The 22,857-nt window shown below is 46.4% G+C and overlaps 1 protein-coding gene across 1 annotated transcript in view; it reads right to left on the bottom strand.

Annotated features, from left to right (window-relative positions):
• Nucleotides 1-1,247, bottom strand: part of Ankrd34c (ankyrin repeat domain 34C) — an 81,971-nt gene extending 80,724 nt beyond the window's left edge. Inside the window, exon 1 of the mRNA XM_006991495.4 lies at nt 1,161-1,247. The gene's annotated coding sequence lies outside the window, so the exon portion shown is untranslated. The remainder of the gene's footprint in view (nt 1-1,160) is intronic.
• Between the last annotated feature and the right edge of the window lie 21,610 nt (nt 1,248-22,857).

The raw sequence follows: 22,857 nt of genomic DNA on the forward strand, positions 1-22,857 counted from the left end.
ATAAAGAAACCCTGGTCTTGTAGAACTATGGAAAAAGAACCAGCTACTCAGCAGAGACAGAGAAGGCAGAGACCCACACCCACACTCCAGCCAAGCAAATTCACTTAGAGGTTGCCCAAGGCTGGATGGAGAGCCCCAATCTGCACAGCTTAAAGTACTCTTCTGAGTGAGGGGGAACTCGCTCATCCTGGCTCCACTGTCCCTCATTCTTTTCATAAGCTCTTGCCTCTTCCGCCATCCATAAACATGAAGGCATTCCTTTGCAGGGGATTTAATATCAAGGCTGTCTGTCTGACCCCTGAGGAAGTCCAAGCTTCCTCCCCAGGTCTGTGTCTAACCGAATGCAGCTTTCTGCTCTGCAGACAACCCTGCACTCCCTTGATGTCCCTGGGATTGATTGCTCACACTAAAATCCGCTGCCTCAGGGATTTCCAGACAGAAGTAAGCCTTCTTTTCATGAGCAATCACGAAGCAGCCTGGAGCAGGAAGGCGGGGTGCCCGCATGCCTGGCTGGTCTCTATAGATATTGGATCACACAAGCCTCCCCTCTCCCTGACCCCACACAATAACCTCCCCCGGGAGGGAGTTGCCTGGGCCAGGAAGGAGCTGTGCCATGATAGAAAGGCATCTACATCTCGCTACACAGATGGAGGACCCAAGGTTGTGCACAGCACTGGATCTGCTTGTGTCCAAATCTGAGTGTAAACTGAATATCCTTAATCACTGTCAAGAGCCCACTGCTTACATCTGAGGGGCCTTGCAGGGTGGGAAGAGCATGGCCAGACGTGGCTTTGACTTAAACCCTGGGAAGAAAAGGTGAGTACATTCAGAGAAGTGGGTCAGGAGTAGACACATGTACAAAAGGCCCTCTGTTCTCCTTCCTGGAGATACCATCCACAAGCTTGCATCTCTCAGAGGCTGTGTGTGTGGCTGAGCCTGGAAGCTGTAAGAGCTGACAATGCATCTGTGCACATCTGCCCCTCAGGGCCTTCTATTCTACAGACATCGAGTTTGAACCCATCATGTACTAAGCTACATGCCAGGGCCTTGGGATTCAGCAATGAATAGAGTCAACAAACCCACTGTGTTCTGCCCACTTCCAACCAGGTGCTCAGACCACATCCCAGGAAAGCAGGCTCCATTTGAACCTTTCCACTCACCAGCCGTGTGTCCTGGGCTCAAGTTTAGACTCTATCCTCTGTGTGACATGGTACATGTCAGTTACCCACTTTGAACTCTAGTATCCCAACTATAATCCAGAAATGATGACAGCAATGGCGAGCTCAGAACACATGTGTCATAATTAAATGAGGTAAATAAACTTGAAAAGAAAGGGATTTTGCTCACAGATGTTCCTAGTAAGCCCTAAATCAATGGACCATCTACTTTTAATCATTAGTATCCTATCTTCCCAAGGACAAACAAGCTTTGTTTCCATCTTTTCATGTGTATGTCTTTAGACCAATCAAAAAAAAATAGAAACAGTCTGTATAAAAATGGAGTTATAAGAAACTATGAAAATACCCCTCCCCCGAGAATCAACTATAGAGATGTGCTCTGTTTTGCTGTAATTTGGAGCCCAGCAGGGTCTCCCCAGGCAACCATCACATCCTTGAAGAATCATATGCAACAAAGGATGGTAGGGACTCCTTAGCAACCTGAGCAGCCAGCCTCTAACTGGCCTGGGTCGGGGGGGGGGGGGGGGGGGGGGGAATGTTAGCAGAGCCTCTAGACTGCACTTTATTCCTCTCAACAGCTCTGGCCATCTATCCTGTAGCCACCTAAGCTCCTTTCCATGCCCTCTGGTCAACTCTGGGCAGCAGGTGCTGAGTCTCCTCTGGCACACGCAACCTCATGAAAACACTCAAGGGCCTCAGCCACCTCTGAGAGAAGGAAAGACCCTGAAGAGACTTCTACTTCACTTGCTGTCCCCAAGATCCAGTTTGCATTTAAAAAAAAAAATGAACCGTCATAACAATGGTCAAAAACTTAGCCAAAGTCACAGCAGGCATGGCAGAGCCATCCAGGGCTTGAAAGCAGGCACCTGGAGACACAGATCATCGGCTGTCGTTGCAGCCACACCCACCAGTCTGAGGTGTCCGTGGGAAAAGGCTGCAGAGCTGCAGGGCCTGGGCCACGTCCACATCAGTGAAACCAGAATCTGTGAGGATGAGGGGCACGTCAGCAGCGGTAGATAGCTAAGCTTGCACAGCACCCCATTAGAGCAATGAGACCCCAGCAGGACACCAAGGGCCTTTGGGACAGTCCTTGACATCTGCTCTTAGCCAAGGGTGCGCCTCAGAGCTCTGGTACAACTGGCTGCCTGTCGGAATCGTTCAGAGCCACCAGGTGACCGCCGGGAGCAGCTACAGTTAGGAACACTATTTCGTGAGCTGGACCACTCAGTAGGAGCACTTGCTGCACAGACACGAGGACCAGAGTCCAGATCCCCAGCACCCACTTAAAAAGTCAGGCTTTTGTCCATACCTGCCTGGAATCCCCGTGCTGCGGGATGAGGAGGACGGAAGGATCCTTGGATTGGTGGCCAGCCAATGTGGCCAAAATGACAAGGTCCAGTTCAGTGCAAGATCCTGTCTCAAGGGAATAAAGCAGAAAATGATGGAACAGTCCACTTGATGTCCTTCTCTGGCCTTCCCACACACATGCATGGACACACACACACACACACACACACACACACACACACACACACACGAGTGATGTGTGTGTGTGTGTGTGTGTGTGTATGTGTGTGTGTAGAGAGAGAGAGAGAGGGAGAAAGACAGACAGAGAGAGACGACAACTGTTTTTGCCAGCAGGATGGTGCTTGCTCATGGACTGAGACAGGAAGATCATGAGTTAGGAGCCCACTTGAGCTATATAGTAAGACCCTCACTCAAAAAACAAAACAAGCAAACAAAACAAAACAAAAACTTGTTTTATTGTACATCATAATCTAAAAAACTGTATTTACTCTTTAAGGGAAACACAATAGTTAGTTGTAACAAAAAAAAAAAAATGAGCTGTTCAGTTGAACTGCTAAGCACAGCATGTTAGTCTGTAACTAGCCATCCAGCGTATGAAAGCATCGATAGTACAGGAGTTTCACCTGTGGCTTGACCCCTTTCAAGCGGGTGGAGGCAGACTCAGGCGTGTATCACTCAATGACTGCCACTTGTCCATTCACACAAACGGACTGGATTGGATTTGGTGGGAGTAATTAATACAGATAAAGAATCAATCTGAATCAACAACATAATAAGCAGCCATCTTTAATAAAAAGAATGTGTTTGGTCAGGGCCGTGAAACATCCCCTTAGCACATGTCCTACAAACTGAGAAAGACAGAAGTGTTTAGTGCGTATCTGCCATTTGCTGAAGACAATTTCTAGGATGGAACTTAGGCACAAACAGAAATGTCTGTTCTTACCCTTTTAAAAGAGGAACCCCTAAATTCCATAGTTCCATAGCCCTTTCATTCACCATCCAGCTATCTGAATGTAAGAGACTCAAAAATAAGGGCTCCCCAACTCCCATTCTCACCCACTGTCCTCCTGGAGGCGACTCTAAGCCCAAGTGCAAAGAGCACATTTTAAATAAGCAAAATGAAGACTTTACCAAGTCTATCCCAGCATCCTCAGGCAGGAAGCTCAGACTAACCTTGCTGTCCTTCCCAGGCGACCTCTTCCTCAAGTCCTGCACTACCCTGGGGCATCTAAGGGCAGTGGCATCAGGTTTTCTCCACAAAGAAAGTGCAGGTGAGCCAAGGATTTCTGAAGGCAGTAAGTGCCAACCACCCACCCTTATCAGTTCTCCGTCCAACACTTAGAGTCACAAAGCTGGCTGGAAAAGTGATAAGGAAACATGATTGGCAGGCAAAGAAGTTCCAATGAAGCATTGCCAGACCAGGTGAAAGCTGACACTTGATCCCCCCACACCACCACCACCACCCTTCCTTAGCAGGTCACTCTGCAGCACCCACCAGAGTCTCTCAGGCCCTTCCGCTTTGCTCTGACCACTCCCCGCCTTGGACCGCTCTGGAAAGCAGTGGATTCTTTGCATTTTAAAATATATCTTTTTTTCTATTGAAAGTAAAAATGATTTTCAGTTTTAAAAGTTAGTAAGCAAAGCCAAGTGAGCAAAGATTTTACCAGAGGGCTCCTGCGAGTCTGAGGCTGGGGGCCTGGTGAGTCCTGCTCCTCCCCAAGTTCTGCTGCTAAGCCAACACCCACATGCCATTCATAAAGTCCCTACAGGAAGTCTCCTCCTCTCACCAGGATTGGTCCTCCAGAGGGGCTGGCCTCAGTCCAGAGCCCATCGACAGCAAATCTGCTCAGGCTGGACGTGTCCGCCCTGCTGCACGGCCTTGGGGGGGATTATGCCAGGGTGGAGCTCATGAAACCCGGCTCACTGTCTCATCATGTCAGGTGCTTCCTCTTGACCCTTTCACCTTCCACACTGATTCCTCCACAGAGCCTCTGAAAACCCAAAGGAGTCAGAATGGCCGCCATCATAGAGACCTTGACACCATTCTATTTATCGCGATGAAATCAAGGAAGAATATTCCAGGATTCAACAACGAATCTGTGTTGTTATGGGGAGGGCATCGACTTCCATCATGTCTGCTTACCACTTCTTGATTGTGTAGCTGAAAATCACTGCATCCCCCTGAGCCTAGGATTTCTGCCCTATAAAATAGTGTTTAGTTGACCCTTTGGTACCCATGAAAGATTGGTTCTAGGAATCCTGAAAAACCCCAAATCTGCAGATGCTCAAGTCTCTTATACAAAGTGATGGAATGTTTTCATATGACTTTCATTTATTCCTCTGTGTGCATTAAATAATCTCCAGAAGGATTTTAATACCCAACACAATGTAGAGACTATGTAAATAAAAATGCTGAATTTGGTGATGGAGAGACAGCTCAGCGTTGAGAACACTGGCTGTTCTTCCAGAGGATGTGGATTTGTTTCCCAGAACCTACTGGCCGTTCACAACCATCTGTAACTGCAATTCCAGGAAATCTGACACCATACACACCTACACATAATTAAAAATAATAAAGGCAAATTATTATTATACAAATCTGATTAAAGAATGACAAGAAAAAACATCTACACACATTCAGTTCAGATATGATTTTCCCCCAAAATTTCTACCCTTCCGCATAACTAAATCTACAAACATGGAACTCGCAGACACAGAGAGGAGATGACTATTCCACCCAAATCCCAGGATCATGTGGGAATCTCCTGAGACAATTGATGGAAAGCACTAAGTTCAAAGTCACCATGGCTACTTCCAGGTTAAGTCACTTTTGATAGGTGTCTAGAACTTTCCAAATTTCAGTTTCTTGTTTTAAGAACTTAGGTGCTCTAAAATCTACCCCCAAAGAGTTGCTGCAAGGATTGAGATGCACAGTGTAAGGTTCTGACTCACTGATGTCTATGTGCTTGAATCGGCCTGAATTTAAATCATGCACAGCTCTGTGAGGTTCTACAATTCCCTGACCATCTCATTTGGCATATCTGCAACACACACATGTGACAACCCCAACCCACAGGGCAACAGTAACAGTTAGAGGAGATGAGTGACCCGAAACCACTTAATCCAGAGAATTTAACAGATGCATAGCCAACATCACTAAAAAGATAAAGCCTCTATTGACAGTGGCCTTGACACAGGACCTACCACCCCATGACCATGACTTTAACAAATGTTCTAAGAACTGTGGTGTTTTGGACCATGTTCACAATTTCTTTAGGTTCATATCAGGCCAGTCTTGTGAAAGAGCCTCTGCCCTGGCTGTCATCTGTACATGAGGCACCAAATATGCATCTATTGCAGGCAGCTCCTTAAGCAGGACCAAGAAATAATAGAATCCCCGCCCTCTGACTTAAAGAAAAATAGGCCAGTGCCCAATGAGAGAAATAGGACCAAGGCCTCTGCCCCATGAATTGTCACAGGCAGCCCCAGATTTGAAGCAGTGAGTGCTTTGACATGCAAGGAGTCCTCCAGTCAAAGACAGGAGGAGCCTGAGATGCAATCCAATGGGTGATCTAAACATACCACAAAGTCTCTAACACCAGCCTCTAGGAGGAGCTAGGTCTGGGCAATGATAATACCTGTGCTCCAGCATCCACTTTTTTCCTGATGAGAAAGTGGAGCCAGCGTGGAAATGTGGTGAAGGTCTGAAGGATACAGGTCTGTATCTGATCCTTGAGAAGAAGGTGGCTTCTTACCAGCAGGAGGGAAACGTAGCTCCCTGACTAGATGTCAGGCTACAGGACCATCTTACCACCTTTCAAAGACCCAAAGTGTGAGAAGAAAAAAACACAGTGGTTGACCTCTTCTTCTAGGAAAACAGCTGTCCTGTCTCTTTTGAGACTCCCACAGTTCTTGACACAACTCTGGTTCTGGGTCTGTAAATACTACAGGGCATGAAAACTCACAAGTATTCAAACTCAAGAGTACCTTCAAAGATGGCTCCTATGTGCTTGAAAGGGAATGCTTCTAGCAGATAGAAGGAGTCCATAGCAAAGGCCCCTCTCTCATCATCTTGTTCCTCTAGCACAAAAAAAAGGGGGTTCACATTTCAGTGTCTAAAGTAAGTTGCTTAACATGCTTATTTCTTACCATCATTCTATTGAATTCATTTTCATTCCATGTAGCCCATCTGACAGACATTGAAGAGATCAGAGGTGCTGTAGATATTAGACACAGAGAGAAGAATTCAGTCTCTACATCCAAGGAAGTTAGAAGGTCATGGGTAACAGTGACCTGCAAAGCCCTTAGCAGAAAAGAACCCCGCACTACCTTTGGAGGAGATGGAAAAGAATGACTTGTGGCTCCTGCCTGAAACAGAGGTAAGGGATGTAAGGCAGAGGCCCTGGAAAGGTGTTAAGTTGGAGACAGCCAACATTCCAGTTTTCAGGTGAGGGTGTGAAAGGAGGCCAGGGATGTAAGATGAAGACCAATCACCATGCCGGGGTGATTTAATGTGTGTCCTGCCTGGTAAGCAAAAGGAAGCGCTAAGGTCCTAAGAAAAGCCACAGTTGAGTCAGACATGAAGAGGGAGGCTTGGGGACAAGACAGCAATGGAAAGATCACTCAAGCCGCTGCTGTCAGTGCACAGGAGAAGCACAGGGAAGCAATGCTGTGTGCACAAAGACGTGCCTCTTCTCTAACTGAAGTTTAAAGTTAACACTCCGACATAGATAAAAAGCTTAGTTGGTAAAATGCATGCTGCACAAGCACAAGTCTGAGTTCCAGGAGAGTAGGAGGTCCTCTCTCTAAACAAAGACAGTCAGCTCATAATAGAACTCCTGAGCTTGACCTCTGGCCTCAAAATTCACTGGTACATGTATGCACAAGTGCATATGAAACACAGATACCTTCGCTCACACACACACACACACACACACACACACAAATGCACGCATGTATATACACACAGAAGAAATGCACCAAATAACTAAATAATGGCCCTTTGATAACTAAGTAGTTCCATTCAGGCAACATCTTCCAGCCGCTTGCTGAGCTCAGCTCAACCCTTCCTTCCGGGCAGCAATAGTCATGCAACACAAAAAGCATCTTCCAGAGATAAACCCCATCTCTCTAGTCCAGGGACCCCTCCAGACAGCAGTCGCCCCCAGGAGCCAAGGAGAGTCAATCTGCACGGCCTCTTGAGTTTATTTAGACTTGTTGCATTTCCACCAGAGAGACAAAAATGCATGCATGAGCCGATCCCAAGACACCCACAGGGCTCAGGCCAGTGTAGCCCTTTGACTTACCACTCAAACTTCTACCCCACTGAGCCCCACCCTAACAATCCTTCCAAAACTCACTCCAACTCACTTTCCAGGACTAAGTAACAAGACAGTGTGTTGCTATCTTCTGATTACAGGTGAGTTCATTGGCTTTGGACTTTTGCTCCTAAAAATACCATCAGCACATGAAGGTACAGGTGGGGGCGGGGGGTCCAGGGGAGTCCTATAGCCACAGCCAAGGAAGCTAGATTGCTTTCACTATAGCTGCCCCATGAACCCACAGGGTCACTCAGATTTTATATATATATATTTGTGATTTTTACTAAAACATGCTCTAAACACACTAAGGCCAAAATAATATTTGACTTAATTTTTTTCACATCTGACTGGGCAGTGGTGGCACACGCTTTTAATCTCAACACTCGGGAGGTAGAGAATCTCTGTGAGTTTGAGGCCAGCCTGGTCTATAGAGCAAGGGACAGCCAAGGCAGGGAGAAATCCTGTCTCAAAAAAAAAAAAAAAAAAAACCTCTGATGCAAATTACTTTCCAGAAGCCTGTTTTTCTCAAGGTAGCACCCTCCTCATTACATAATAGAAGCAGACTCAGAGAGGTTAAGGAAGTTGCCCAAGGCTTCACAGTCGCTCCGAATTATAACCTATTTGATTTCTCTACATTGTGCACTCCGTGCACAAAACAGTGAATTAGCATAGTACTCAACTCCCACAAACATCACAAATCACACATGCCATGAAACTATTTCCTATTCCGATTAGCCCCACATTGAAGACCAGTTTAACCGTGGGGCTAGCTTGAAAGGTTAAGCAAAATAATTACCGAGATGCTAAGCCGTGCCTTGCCCATCTTTCAGGAACACCTTGTCCAATAAATGACCCTGGAGATCCCCAAGGCACTTTCTCTTTCTTTAGCATTGCCTGACTCTATTCAGGTTATGAAATCCCAGCCCACCAGTTCTCAGCTGGGCAGCCCGTCACATCAGTTTGCATCTCACATAATCCTTTCCTGCCGGCTGACTGCTTCCACCTAAGCCTTTCTGTTTGCCTGCTGCTGAGTTCCTTCTGAGCAGTGTCAAATGTGACCTCAGCAGTTCACACCCCTGTTCCCCAAAGCTTGCACCATGTTTGGGGCACATTAAGCTGTAGAACGGACTAAATCAGGACAAGCAAAGGGACAGAAATGACTGATCACTGGGCCCCTTACAGCAGGTGCCACTGCCTGGCCCCTGGGGCTCCGACTCTCAGGCTCCTCCCTGTACTCCATCTGGCTGAGCTCAGCTCATCCCATTTAATGAGCTCAGGAATGCAACCAGTTGAGACACCCAGTGTTTGCTTTGGCATCTTTGAGCTGAACTGTGGCCCAGGCTCTGCTCATCCACCTGCAGGATCACATAGTTCAGCCCTCAGACAGCATCCAGAGGCAATGGGAGGGCAACACCCGGAGCAGGGCTCAGACTTGTTGAATATGCTCTGAAGTATAATAAATAGCCACTAGGAGTGCCCTGCAGAGCTGCTGTGGACCTGGGCTAGCATCTGGGGAAGACTCTGTTCTCAGCCTGACTGTGTAACCTCAGAGCTGGAGGCATCAGGGTCAAGGAAGCTATTCTCTTCCCTGAATGCCACTAGTCCTTAATGGTCCTCAGCAAAGCTGCCTCCCACTGAAGTCCACATGCCAATCTGAGGTTTGATCAGAAAGCACTAGCTAAGCATATGGGCTAGGGATTGAAACCAATGCTGTCAGGCTCGGGTGTAAGGAAGTTAACAGAGGCATAGAAATGGAGCCAGAAATCCTTTACCCAACCTGCATCTGGTTATGATTTTATACTAAGTCAAGACTTTAAGTATATAAGAAAGGGGAAGAAAAAACATGACCTTGGGGTGGTTTCAGAAAACCTGGTTTGCAAGTAGATCAAGAGCCTAAAGCCAGGGAAGCTGTGTTTGGGTGGAGGGACCAGACAGAGTATTCGCAATGCACTCTGGGAGGTGAGCAGTGGGGCTAGAGAGGTAGATGGGTACAGACTGGAAGGGTCTTAAAAGTCACGAAAAAAAGAAAGGCTCCTCTTCTGGAACTGGTGATCTATGGAGGGCATGGACTAGCATCATGCACACCTCATAGTCCATTACTTATTCCGTCTCCCCCACTAGGACATAAACTCTGAGAGTTTTGTCTGTTTTATTCATTGCTGCTTCTAGAGCTGAAGCTGCGATGGCAAACGCTCATTCAACATTAATGAAAAATGAATAAGTAAAAGAATGACTTCCTTGCTAGAGAGTGGTGGGCTGTTAGTGAGTTTGGTTTTGTTAATACAGAGCCTGGTGTCCATAATCTTAACATCTGAAGGAAATATTTAAAATCCTTTTCTTCTTTCCATTCTAGCCAGCCAGCCTCCAACAAGCCTGTGACCTTAGGGATCTCCTGTAGAGGGTAGCCATTCCAGCTTTGACCTGGAAGTTCCAACCCCCATTGAGGCCTCGGTTAATGGTCAAGCCTACAATGCAGGGCTGAGAGAGGATGCTGAAGACCCGAGATCCAAATGCGCAGGCTCTCTCGGTTCCTGGACCCTGGACACTGGAGGTAGACCAAGCAGAGTTCTCCAGAGAGCACTGCCAGACTGTGCTACACCTTTCTCAGACCCTGTAACCTATCCCTTCATTTCTAAGTTACCCCACAAAATAAACCTCCCTTTTAACTACATGGAGTGGCCTTAATAATTTCACCAATAGTCTCCTCTGCAGTTTCCAGATTAATCTGACTCTGCAAACCTAGATCACATGCAAAGTGATGAAAACTAAAGAGAAACAGTCCAGAAAGGTAGCCATGCAGGAGGCTGGTCACGGGAGAGATCGGGGTTGGAGTCTCAGCTCTGCTCTGTGCTCTCCTAAAGAAGGGGACAAAGCTGAGGCTGAGCAGTTGCCTTCCAGAAGCCTTCATAGAAACCACCCCACTGCTCAGACCCATTTCTAAGCTGGGTGCAGTTGACTCATGGTGATGCTCAGAACCATATATAGGCCGACACCTCTACACCTTGCTCTGGAAGACACATTGGCTCACCTGGCCCCCACTGTCTTTGTATGCTTCCTCTGCCCAACACTCAGAATGCAGACAGGTTGAACCATTCCCCCCTTCATCCAGTGTCATCTATAAGATCTTTGCACGATGCTCTAAGGCTCTAGCCACATGGGAACAACCAATGACACAAATACACCCCCACATTCCCTTCTCCATCCTTTCATCCATTACAGTTCTTCATACTGCGAGTGTATGTTTGGCTGGGGGGGGGGGGGAATACGACACACCTCAGTTGAGTCTCTTAAATTGTTGCCCAAGTAATATCTCTCTCTCTCTCTCTCTCTCTCTCTCTCTCTCTCTCTCTCTCTCTCTCTCTCCTCCTAGCATACCCAGGACAGCCAAGTCACAAGTTTCCCCTCCCACATTTCCAGACAACAAATCCAAATGGGCTAACAGCCATCTCCTCCCATACTAATTGGACCCATTGTTCTTCCAGATGCCCCTTATCCGGGGATGTACTTGGGACCTTTTAGACATTGCTGCAGCAAAATGCACCATCTGTGAGGAAGGAGGCCAGCACCTTGATCTTGAAGCTCCCAGTTCTTAGAACTGTGATTAATACATTTCTGTTACGTATAAGCCACATGGTTTGTGGTGTTTTGTTTTAACGGTCTGAATGGACTGAGAACCCTCTTTTGCCAAGAATACAGCGTTTACTTCTTCTCCATGCCCGAACCCTCTTGTCTATAAAGAAGTGGTGGGAGATGGAGATGAGGGAAGTAACCCTAGGACAATGGAATCGTGAAGTAACGACCTTCAGAGATGCCCCACACCACCAAATTCCAGAGCTGTGGTGTGTGTAGGCAACAGGATGCCCTGCTCCATATTGTTCATGGGGCTTCTAAAAAAAAAACATTAAAGAGAATAGCTTGCCCAAAATCATCCAGCTGCATGACAGCGGGAACAAAGACTTTAGTCTTGAGGATCTCAACTGCAGGAGTGGATCCTCCCGGCCATATTCTTGGGGAACATTTCAACTAGGTGCCAAGTCCCACTAGGACCGCTCTCCAAATTCACAAATAAAAACACAACGTCCTGGCATTCCGATGGTCTCCACCGGCCCAGCAACAACGTAAAATAGAAAGTACCAGCCCTTTCCGAGCTCAGGAGTTATGTGACTTTAAAAGTCCATATGTGATGAGGGGACATCAATTCCAGAAGCAGTTACCCAGACAAATGAGTCACAGGGGAGTTTTGCCATAATGATATAGACCTTCTCTAAGTCTTGGTCAAGGAGAACCAGAACTTTTTCGCCAAGAGTGGAGATTATTAGAACTCCAGATGCATGGTCCCATATTCAGTTAGGGAAAGACAGAACTCAAAAGGCTCTTTTTCTAATATCATAAACTTTCCATATTGCTTTCCACACAACACTGGGACTGGGACAGATGCCAGAAGATGAAGTAAGAGCCTGGGAGAGAACACAGACTTATGTTTCTACTTAGAGAAACCTGGGTCCCTTCTTGTTCTCTCGGCTTTGTCCTGTCCCCAACCACTGAAGACACATCAGAGTTGCCAGAAAGAGGGGCCTTTCCTGCACAGCACAGAGCTGCAAACCTATCTGAGTACAAACAAAAGCATTTTTAATTGCACATCGTGAAAGTAAAATGGAAAAAAAATAAAAACAAGGTTCAGCTCAGGCCCTCAGGCCCCAGACACCCGCACGGCCCATACACACACCACCAAGATGTGGAGAGTGTGAGTCAGCCCACAGTCTTCTCAGTACAGCTTCAGAGGTATTTGCAAACTGGAGAGTGAATTTAAAAGTTCCTGGGTTTTGATCTTGCAATCTCCACGCTTGAAATCCTCTCGCAAAGGACGGGCAGAAAGTAGAAAGGGAAAAGTGACACACAGCCATTCTCTTCAGCACCGTATGTAATGACCAAAGAGCTGAAATTTCCAAGATGGCTCCTGGAAGGATCAGCTAAATGGACTGTGCATCATCCATCCTATAAAGGGGAATCATTGGCCCAATTCACTGCACAGTGCAGCGATCTGAAAACATCCACAAATTCTTTGCAATTTACCCTCTCAAGAGGTAGAGTGGTGATCCCCACCTCACCTCCAAAGCTATGTGAGCCTCTCCAGCTGCCTTGAAGGGCAGAATGGGGTGGAAGTGTCTCTCACAGTGTTGACTGCCACATCTGCCCCAGGTGCTTCCAAGAGAGGGTTTGGAAAGGTACAATTTCTGCTGCTCACTCGGGATACTGTGACCCGTGAGCTGCTGTGTCAGGGTCCACTGTCTTGAGACATTGGAGAGGGTAATGCCGGAAGAACCCCAGCCCTGTGAATCTCTCCAGCCCAGAGACATAGACGTGAAGGTACCATCCTGGGAACCCTGACCCCAACCATTATCTGATGGCAGCCCCTGAGAGACTCTAAATGAGAACTGCCCAGCCATGCCCAGGCAACACATAACATAGCAGAAGACATTATTGTTATTGGGTGCTATGGAGTTAGCTCAGTGCTTACCATGTAAGCATGATGACCTGAGTTTGATACCCAGTACCCACATAAAAAGTCAAGGTGTGGGATACACTTATAATCCCAGTGCCGGTGAGGTGGAGACAGGAAGGTCCCTGGGCTCTCCGATCAGAGACCTAGCCTAAAAACTGTGATCCTGGGTGTCTGTGAGGGACTCTGCTTCAAAAATTAAGACAGGTGGCTCTCGAGGAACAATACCAGAAATTGATCTCTGACTTTCCCATATGCGCATGTGCATGCAATGTGCACAGAAATAAATAAACAATGTATAAAATCTTTAACAGAAATTATCTTTGTTCGTTTAAAAAGCTGTTTTAGGGGTGGGTTGCCATACTCCCCGCCCCCCCTTGCAGTGAATAACTATCCAAGAGGCAGATACACAAAGGGAATGTAGCGAAATAGAACGGTCTGAGTTGGAGACTGAACGGGCCCTCAGTGTGGAACTACTTCTCTGTCACACGTAGGGTAAAGAGAGGGAGGGTGTCCATCTGTTGTGGGACTTTCATTGGCCCTTGACACGAGTTTCCCAGCATGTTGGCATTTTGTACCAACAAGCGGGAACATCCCACCGCACCTAAAACGCTGCAGCTGCAGCGGCGGGGGGGGGGGGGGGGGGGCGGGGAGGGGGGGGTGGAGAGGTTGGGGGGGGCGTCTTTCCACTCGCTTCGCTTCTGCTTTTGTTGCACATGCTCTTTGGGAAATGTTTGTCGTTCGGTTCCCCCTGGTGGCTGTGTCTTGCGCCCTCATCCTCGACCATCAGCAGTCTGGACCCCTCTAATGTTCAACTAGAAGACCCTGCCCCATGATCTCTGTCCCCACTAACAAGGTATGCACCTTCCAGTGTGTCCCGGTGCCTTCTGGTGCAACATCTGTCTGGCGTGTGTGCAATTCAGTGTACAGTCCCAGGATTCAGATACCAACCTGAGGTTCTTCAGCTAGGGAGCCTGCCCGAGACCGACCTAGGCCTTCTGCTTGTGGTTGACAGTTGTGTAGCTTCGTCTGTTTGTGGGGCCCCTAGCAGTGGGGCCAGGATCTGTCCCTGGCGAATGAGCTGGCTTTTGGGGACCCATTCCCTATGCTGGGATGCCTTGCTCAGCCTTGATACAAGGGGCGGGGAGCGGGGGGTGGGGGTGGGGGTGGGGAGCTTGATCCTGCCTCAACTTCATATGCCATGTCTTGTTGACTCCCATGGGAGGCCTTACCCTTTCTGAGGAGTGGATGGGAGGTGAGGGTAGAAAGGAGGTGGGGGAGGGAACAGGGAGAGAGGAGAAAGGGGAAACTGTGGTTGGTATGTAAAATAAATTAAAAATTTTAATAATAAGAAAGGAGGGACCCCATTATAAATATGAAGTTATCTAAGAAAGAAAAGAAAGACGTTTGTTTCTTCTCGGCTCTGGCATTCCCTGCTGGGCCTGCAGAACTCACTCTCCCCACACTCTTACAGCACTTACTCCCCACTGCGACATTGTCATTGCTGGAGGGGTACAACTGAGGCCAATCTGGGCTACAGAGCAGCTACATTCTCTTCTAATTCTACCTACCAGCCCCTGGCCTTTAACAAACTGGGGCAGCTTACCTTCTCCTGTAATTGGCTAGAAATATTAAAAACACCTGTTTTGTTTTGTTTTTTTTTTTCACTTCCAGCTGGACTACACCTAAGAATTAGATGTTAGAGCCTCTGTCACACACAGGACACACACACTCTCTCTCTCTCCTCATCAGCATTTAGTGTCCATCAGTTTATGGAGCACACTTCCCTCCTCTTGGTCAGAGTGCAAATGCCCATTTAGTTCACTCTACAACCAGCAGCAAATTGACCTTTAAGAGACTTATGTAACAAAGACAGATGTTAGACCGTTGTGTTGGAAGTAGTTGTATCTGGAAATTTGGAGCAAGGCTACACTCACAGGCTGGTGTGGAGAATGAAGGGCCCTTGCCCCCAGAAAGTGTTCATCCTGGAATCAATAATGACTCTATAATGGGCTGAAATGTAGACTTAAAAATTCCCAGGTTATTTTTAGGAATATATGTATATTTACTTACATATATGCATGCAATAACAATTAGCTTTAAAAAGAGGCCATGACTTTAAAGGAGAGTGCAGAGAGATATACGGAGGGTGTGGTGGGAAGAAAGGGAAGGGAGGAAAGTAATTGCATTATAATCTCAAAAAAAATAAAAATTCCAATGCCTTGAATGCCCTTCTGGGAGTAAGAAGAGGGAGATGAGAGATGTGCCAACAGCCACCGGAAGCTAGGAGGGAGAAGCCATGTGTGAAAGGACTTCCGGGAGGAAGTCACCCATGAGAACCTCAGACCTATGAAGAAATACGTTTCTATTGTTGGAAGCCACCTGTTTTCCGATCATCTGTTAACCTCAGCTCAGACTAATACAGGCCTTGAAGGAGGCATGGGAAGAGGTAAAACTGCTCCCTCTGACGGCTACACAGGCAGGAAGCAGAGGGGAAAGGGCCTGCTGTAGAGCACTGTTTTCCAGAAATGATACAACCGTTACTCCATTACCATCTGGAAATCAGTGTAGATGTGACGACTGCCTTAGACCCTCATCAGATCAGGCCTGCTGATATTCTCTCATAGAAGGAGTAGGCTAGGCTAGGCCTGGGCCAGCCTGGGAGGTCCTGGAGAAATCTTACAGATGAGCCACCCCTGAGCCGTGCCACTTAGTATTCTCGCCAACCACTCCATAAAGCCTTGTGAGAATGAGGGCCTGAGGTCTATCTGCGGGAGGAATGGAGGGAAGGCTTTGAAGAGCAAGGGGAGAGCAGAGTCCTCTTGCCTGAGACCAGGGAAATTGGTACAGGGGTATTGTGGGGACAACTTGGTCTTGTCAGGCAGGGCCCACTGGGGTCATTAGTTCAAAGCAGAAGAAAGAGGTCTCTGTGGTGTAAAACTGTGATGGGAGCTGCCTCGGAGCAAAGAGGGCCCCGCACCTCCCCAGCTCCTCAGGGAGCTGTCTAACAGCAAAGGCAGCAGAGCTTTTTCCTCATTTTAATTTGATCAGTTCAAAGGAGTGTGACCTTATTCTGCAATCACAGGCTGGTGAAGCCTGAGACATTCCAGAGAGGTGAGCATGCCTGCAGTTTCCCAAAATAGGTAAGAAATTAACACCTCCAAAATAGCTGTGTGAGAGCCACCAGAGGGGTGCAGCCTGGTTCTGGGGCAGCTGCTGCCTTCTTCCCTTCTCCGTGTTCCTCTTCATCCGGCCCTTCCCCACCCACCTGCCACACTCCTCTCCACTCCCTACAACCCTCTGTTTCTCTCTCTGCTCCTGTCCTGTCCTCTAGACCTTCTCCTCTCCTCCCTTCCTGCCCCTTCCCACCTCCATTTTCCCCTCCCTGTGATCCTCACCTTTCCTCCATCTTCTTCTTCTTCTTCTTGAGGGAGACGCTAAGCCCACAGTTGTGTTTCCCAAGGCCCTGAAGCAGCAGGGAGTCCCTTCTCCTCTACTTGGAGACAGTGCAGCCAGCGGCAAGTCCTGGCTGGTCTCTGGCTAAGCAGGAAGCCTCAGGAGTTTAAGATGTGAAAAGGGGAGAAAGGCTCCTTCCTGGAAGAGCTCTTCTTAAATAAAAAAAAAAAAAAATTAAATCCATACCTTTTTTCATGCAACAAATAACCTTGGCTCGCATACTGAACACCTACTGTGTGCCAGCTCATTGGTGTAATAAGCATTCTAGTGAAAATGGGCCCACGTGCAGAAGGTATGTGCAGGTGCAACAGGGACAGCTTATCTAAGGAAAGGGTGACCATATTACTCATTCCTGGTCTAGGACATATATGAGAGCAATGATTTCACTACAGCAAAAGGAACAAACCAGATCTGTTTCCAGCGGATGAGGATCTCTGGACACCCCAGCTCTGAGGATCACTTAAGGGTACCCATTTGATAACATAGACAATCTGCAGAAGCAAATTTGTAAAGTCAATTAAGAACTATTTACTATTTGTTTCAAGGTCTCACTCTATAGTTCAAGAGAGCCTCAAATCTCAATCTCCCTGCCTTAGCCTCTTGAATGCCTGAGTTTTAGATAAGTGCCATGCACCTAGGAGTTCACCTTTAAAAGATACTAGGCACTAGAAGAGTTTCTGTTTTATTCCTTGGGGATCTAATATAATGATGGAAGAAATTGTTGCAATCACATCAACAGGACAAAAAATAAAGGGACACACAAGAAGCACCATCAGAAGCCAACATGTATTTTTATAAAATTCCATATGTGGTGCTACTAAAGAATATACTCTGAACTGTCACTAGAAGAACGCTTTCTTTCGGAATGTAAAGACCAGTCAGCATTACACTCACTAGGTAAACACTGCAGCTGTTGTCTTTAAATAAGAACCGACAAGAATACTTCTGGTCTCATTATGATTAAGCATTGTTCTGAAGCATGTAGTCAACAAAGCAAGGTAAGGAAACAAAGCATACAAAATTATAAGGGAAGACAAAACAAAATTATACTCATCAGGAAGTGTAACTTTCTACCTGGAAAAACTCCATCAGGATTTAGTAAAGTGACAGCTGTAAATGGTTACATAAATATGAATAGTATTCTTTTCTTACAATTAGTGTGTGTGTTATGATGTGATATATCCATACATACATTTATACATATGTATATGTTTGGAATTAAATAAAAATGCTAACATTCATAAAGAAACAAAAAAGAAATAATTATAAATCTAAAACATTTTCTTGAGGCAAGAGATAATATCATGGAGATGCTTAATCTCATTAGAAATTATAACTACAGTTCATAGTATTCAATTTTTTATTTAAAAGTTTTCTGGAGCAATAATACATTGTAATAAATAAACCTGTAACATTCAATTTTATTAACAAGTTTTCTGAAATAATAAATGTGAAGAAACAAATAAATCATCAGAGAGAAGGGTGGCCCTATAAAACATATTCTGAAAATCTGTAGCTCTTGTTTTTTTGTTTTTTTGGTTTGTTTTTAGAGTTATTTGGGGCTGGAGAGATGGCTGGACAGCTTAGAGCACTTCCAAAGAAGACACGGATTCAGTTCTGATCACACACATCAGGGGCTCACAACCACCTAAAGCTCTCGCTCCAGGAGATCAAATATCCTCTTCTGGCTTCTGCAGATATCTACTCACACAGTGGGGTGAATAATACTCTTCAGTATTGGAATAATGAGTTATGTTGAATAACCTACAAACCCCAACACTACCCATCACACAGATGCTGCCATTCAGACTCACAGTTCCAACTCACGGTGCCCATTAAAAATCACCTGGAAGGCTCTTAAAAATACCTATCTCTAAAGCAGTCCTTGAAGGGCATCAAATAAGAGCATCACACTTGACTCTGAGTGTGGTGCACACACGTACATGTACATAAGTAAAGGTAAAATTATTTATTTTATGTATGTAGGTTACACTTTTGTGTGTGAGTGTGTACACATGTTGGAGTGCAAACCATCCATGCTGAGGCCAGAAAAAAGGCATAGGATTCCTGGAGGGGGAATTACAGGGGACTTAGGGATGTCTGCTTTCTTACACGGGTGATTGGATCCAAACTCATGATTGGTCAGCAAGCGTTCTCTCTAGCTCCAAAGCAGCAATCCTAAGACAGCAAATGTGAGACGTACCAGAGCACTGGGAAGTCCCGAAATGGCTGGTGGCGCCTGTAAACAGCCAGAATAAAATGTCTGTTCTCTGACAGCATTTGATAGGATTTGAGGAAGTCAGAAAAATACTAAAAAATGGCGGGCAGTCATTTTAAAGTTATGGAGACAAATTTGATCACCGTGTTAGGCCTGACTTTCTTTCTTTCTTACTTTCTGATAAAAATAAATGATTTGATCCTTGCTTAAGTTTAGTGAGAAGCAAGCCAGCATGTGGGCAACATGTGAAAACTGTTGAAGTAGTAGGGACGGTGGTTTTCAAGCCACCTTCAGCAGCCTCTTCCTCCTTCCCTAGTTTCTTTGTTTCTGGGCAGGGCACGTGACCAGCTCTGGCCAATGAACTGGGACAAAATGACTTGGGCAACTTCTAGCCTCAAATACAGAGGAATGTGGTGTGACCTTCCAGATGTTTCTTTCCTTTTTCATGGATGCCAAGGAAGCCCAGGACTCAATATGCTATCAAAGCTGCCATTGGCTGCTCTCTGCCTGCCTTTAGGAGATAGGCAGTACGATCAAAAAGCAAATATTTGTGTGAGAAGCCACTAAAATGATTCCAGTGTTCTAGTCTGGGAATAATGAGTTATTTAGAATAACTCACCTACCCTAACACCAGCTGTCACCCAGATGGCGGCATTCAGACCCATGGTTCCAAATCACATTGCACATTAAAAATATCTGTTCCCCAAGCCAATCCTTCCAGAATACCAGGCTTGACTCTGAGGGTAGTGTGGGCATGGGATCATTTTAAGGGATCATTGTGCAGCCCTTGTTTCAAATACCACTGCTTTAAAGTGAGAAGCTATGTGTTTCACACTCATAAAGGTAACAGCACACTTGAGTCATGGTTGGGTCAATATCTGCTCTTCAGACTGGCCTTTCTCTCTCTGTGTCCACACAGCAATAAACATACCTGTGTTTTATGTTGGGTTAAACTATGCTGGTCTTACATACAGCTGCCGATTCAAGAGAAGCTGCGAGCATGCATACCATATGTATGTGCAAGCATGCACATGTATTTGCAGGCCTGAGAGGTGTCCGAGGCCTGCAGTCAGAGGCTCCTCTGTAAACGGGCCAGAGGGCCTAGCATGGGAAGCTCAGTTTGAAATGTTCAGTGTTCAATCTCTGGAACACTCAAAGGCAAGACCCTAATAGATTTTGGAGACACTCTTGCATGCTGATGACATTTCTCCACTTTAGCCCGGATTAAAGCTGGAATTGTGGGTGAGATTACTGTTGAACAGGGTGATGAATGATTATTGCTACTTCCACGCCTGGGACCAGGTGTCCTGCATGCAGCAAGATTCCAGGGACACAGAGAGGTTCCTAACACCCTCATGACAGAAGTCATGTGTTCTAGGACATGAGGCAAGCTGAGAGCCGAGTGGGAGGCTGTTGTGTGAAATCACAATTCTTTTCTAGTGCTGAAATGATAGGGTGTGAGTCTTCTCTTTCCCCCTACTCCCAGGCTTGTATGTTGGCAGCATCTGTGACCCAACACAAATCAGTGGATGAAGAGGCTCTTCAAGAGAGACAGTGACCAACAACAACAACAACAAAAAAAAAGCACGTGAAAAAGGCTCAAAATGACACCATTCCTGTGAGCATCCAAGCAGACAAGCAAATGTCTACAAGGAGCCTGTGAAATCTGGCAGATTGCGTAGAGCTAAAATGGTCACGTCAGCAATGTGACTCATGTCCGCAGTGATGTGATGAAGGTGACATCTCATCAGAAAAGATAAGGATTAAGATGACTCAGGAACTGTGGGGTTGGGGCCGAGATGGAGACTGACGAGCTCACCATGTCAGAGCAGCCTGTGGCTGATCCAGAGGATTGTAAAGGGTGCCCTGGCAGCCATGTTCTTCCTTTCACGGAGGATGCATTATGATATCAACAGGATTGAAAGGGGCTAAAGAGGAGCATGGTGGCTCGGGGTGCTGTATAAGATGGAGTAGAACCCTAAAGAGCAGCTGGACCACTGGGCTGTCCAGTTAATAGACGCTGGGCAAGGATCCAAAGTCCAGCAGAGTTCTGGGCAGATTCTATTTCCAGATGGTAAACCAGGGAACCAAGGCAAGTTTGCTTTAACAGCCATGAGCAAGAACACGGTGATGGGCTGTCTCTGCATGGCAGAAATTCCTGGGCTGCCCCTCACCTAAGCAGGGCAGTGGTTAAATACTGGGTGGCAAAATTAAGCCCAGAGAAGAGCCTACTTCAGGTTCCAGAGATGCCCTGAAGTACTTCTCACCAGCACTGGGATTCTCTGGCAAACTGGCTGGTGACCAGTCTGCAGTATCAAGCTAGGCTTCAGAAAGGGGGTGGGGAAGGGAACTGGATGGATCTAGCTGCAGTGAGCCTCTCCATATGTATTAACCAGATTAAGACTATCCACAGGGAGTCACTGTCATCCTCTCGCACTTGGTCAGTGCTGCCTCTATCTCTGACCATTTCCATTCCACAGCCCCGTAGCCCGTGTTCATCATTACTCAGTTAATCTCCCCAACACAAGGTTGCTCGGCAGCTCTGCAAATACCCAGCACACAGCTGCTGCTTGCTCCCTCCACCTGGGCCAGTGGCAGACATCACTAGGTGGTTCCAGTAGCCTTTCCCTCCAGACCTGTGCAATGCCTTGGCCTTATCCCAGGCAGCCACAGCCTGCCAGTCAGTGTTGGATGTTGCCACCTGACCATAGCCTTTAATTCCAAGAACAAAGCCAAATCAAAGTCAGCCCCACCATTGATGTGGAGGTCATCTCTACAGCTCTCATTGCAAAGGCAAAATTGAGTCCTTTGGCAGAGACTATCTAGTCAGCCTGAAGTGTCCGCCGTAGGATCCTTCTTTGGTTAGAACAAAGCATGCTCAGATTTGTGGGAGGGGTTGCAGAATAAAAAACAAAAAAGTCACTAAATTTGTAGAGAATTGATGGTCCTGAACCTGTGGTGATTCAACTGACAGGGTATGTTTTGTTGTTGCTGTTGTCTGTTTTTATTTGTTTTTCTTTACAATGGGGTGGAAAGCATACTCATACAATCATTTTACCACTTGCTTTCAGGATAATATGCAAGAAATTACATGATCTAGTCAACGACTTATAAAACTGACTTTGTATTAGACTGTTGCCTGACCACACTCTATGAGACTGTTCCAAGTATGTTGGAGGTGGGCTAGCCCAGGTAATGATGCTCAGTAGGTTAGGTGTAGTGAGTCCCATTCATTACATCAGCTTATGGTGGTCTTATCAGGCTATAGGCCCATCATAAATCAAGGAGATGTATATAAACCTTTCTATAAAAAGAAATATCAATAGTTGAAATAAGAAAAATGATCTAGAAATAGAATAATGGGACCATCTAATTGCCACCAGAGTTAAACACTAAGTTACCAAATCTGGTCAACACAACCTTAGTGCTGGAAGCATACATCAACTCTACATTATTTATCAGAAACTACCTAAGATATATCCTCTGATGTTGAACCAAGTGTCCAAGGACCCCAGGGTAGAGGGTCACCAAGAACCTTCCAGCTATGCTACCCCTTCAAGAGTACTTCTAGGCCATGAAAGGAAGGATGGAGAAAGACTCTGCCACTCTGCCTTCTTCTTTAGCTCCAGACCCCTTCCTTCCAACCAGGGTGTGGTTACCTGGGTGACTTAGCTGTTAGTCCCTTCCCCCTCCGCCACCAGCTCCCAGCTCTATCGGATCAGTGCCCTGTTCCCTTGCACAGCTAATTCACTGGGACTTTTTATAATCACCACAGCCACCCCAGAGCTACTCCTCCCTCAGAGCATCATTCACACAGAGACCATGACTAAACCTCCCCAGATTTTAAACAGTGATTTCCTCACACTTCTGAAATGA

The sequence above is a fragment of the Peromyscus maniculatus genome, chromosome 7, assembly GCF_049852395.1.
Source record: "Peromyscus maniculatus bairdii isolate BWxNUB_F1_BW_parent chromosome 7, HU_Pman_BW_mat_3.1, whole genome shotgun sequence".
In the NCBI taxonomy this organism is placed as follows: Eukaryota; Metazoa; Chordata; class Mammalia; order Rodentia; family Cricetidae; genus Peromyscus; species Peromyscus maniculatus.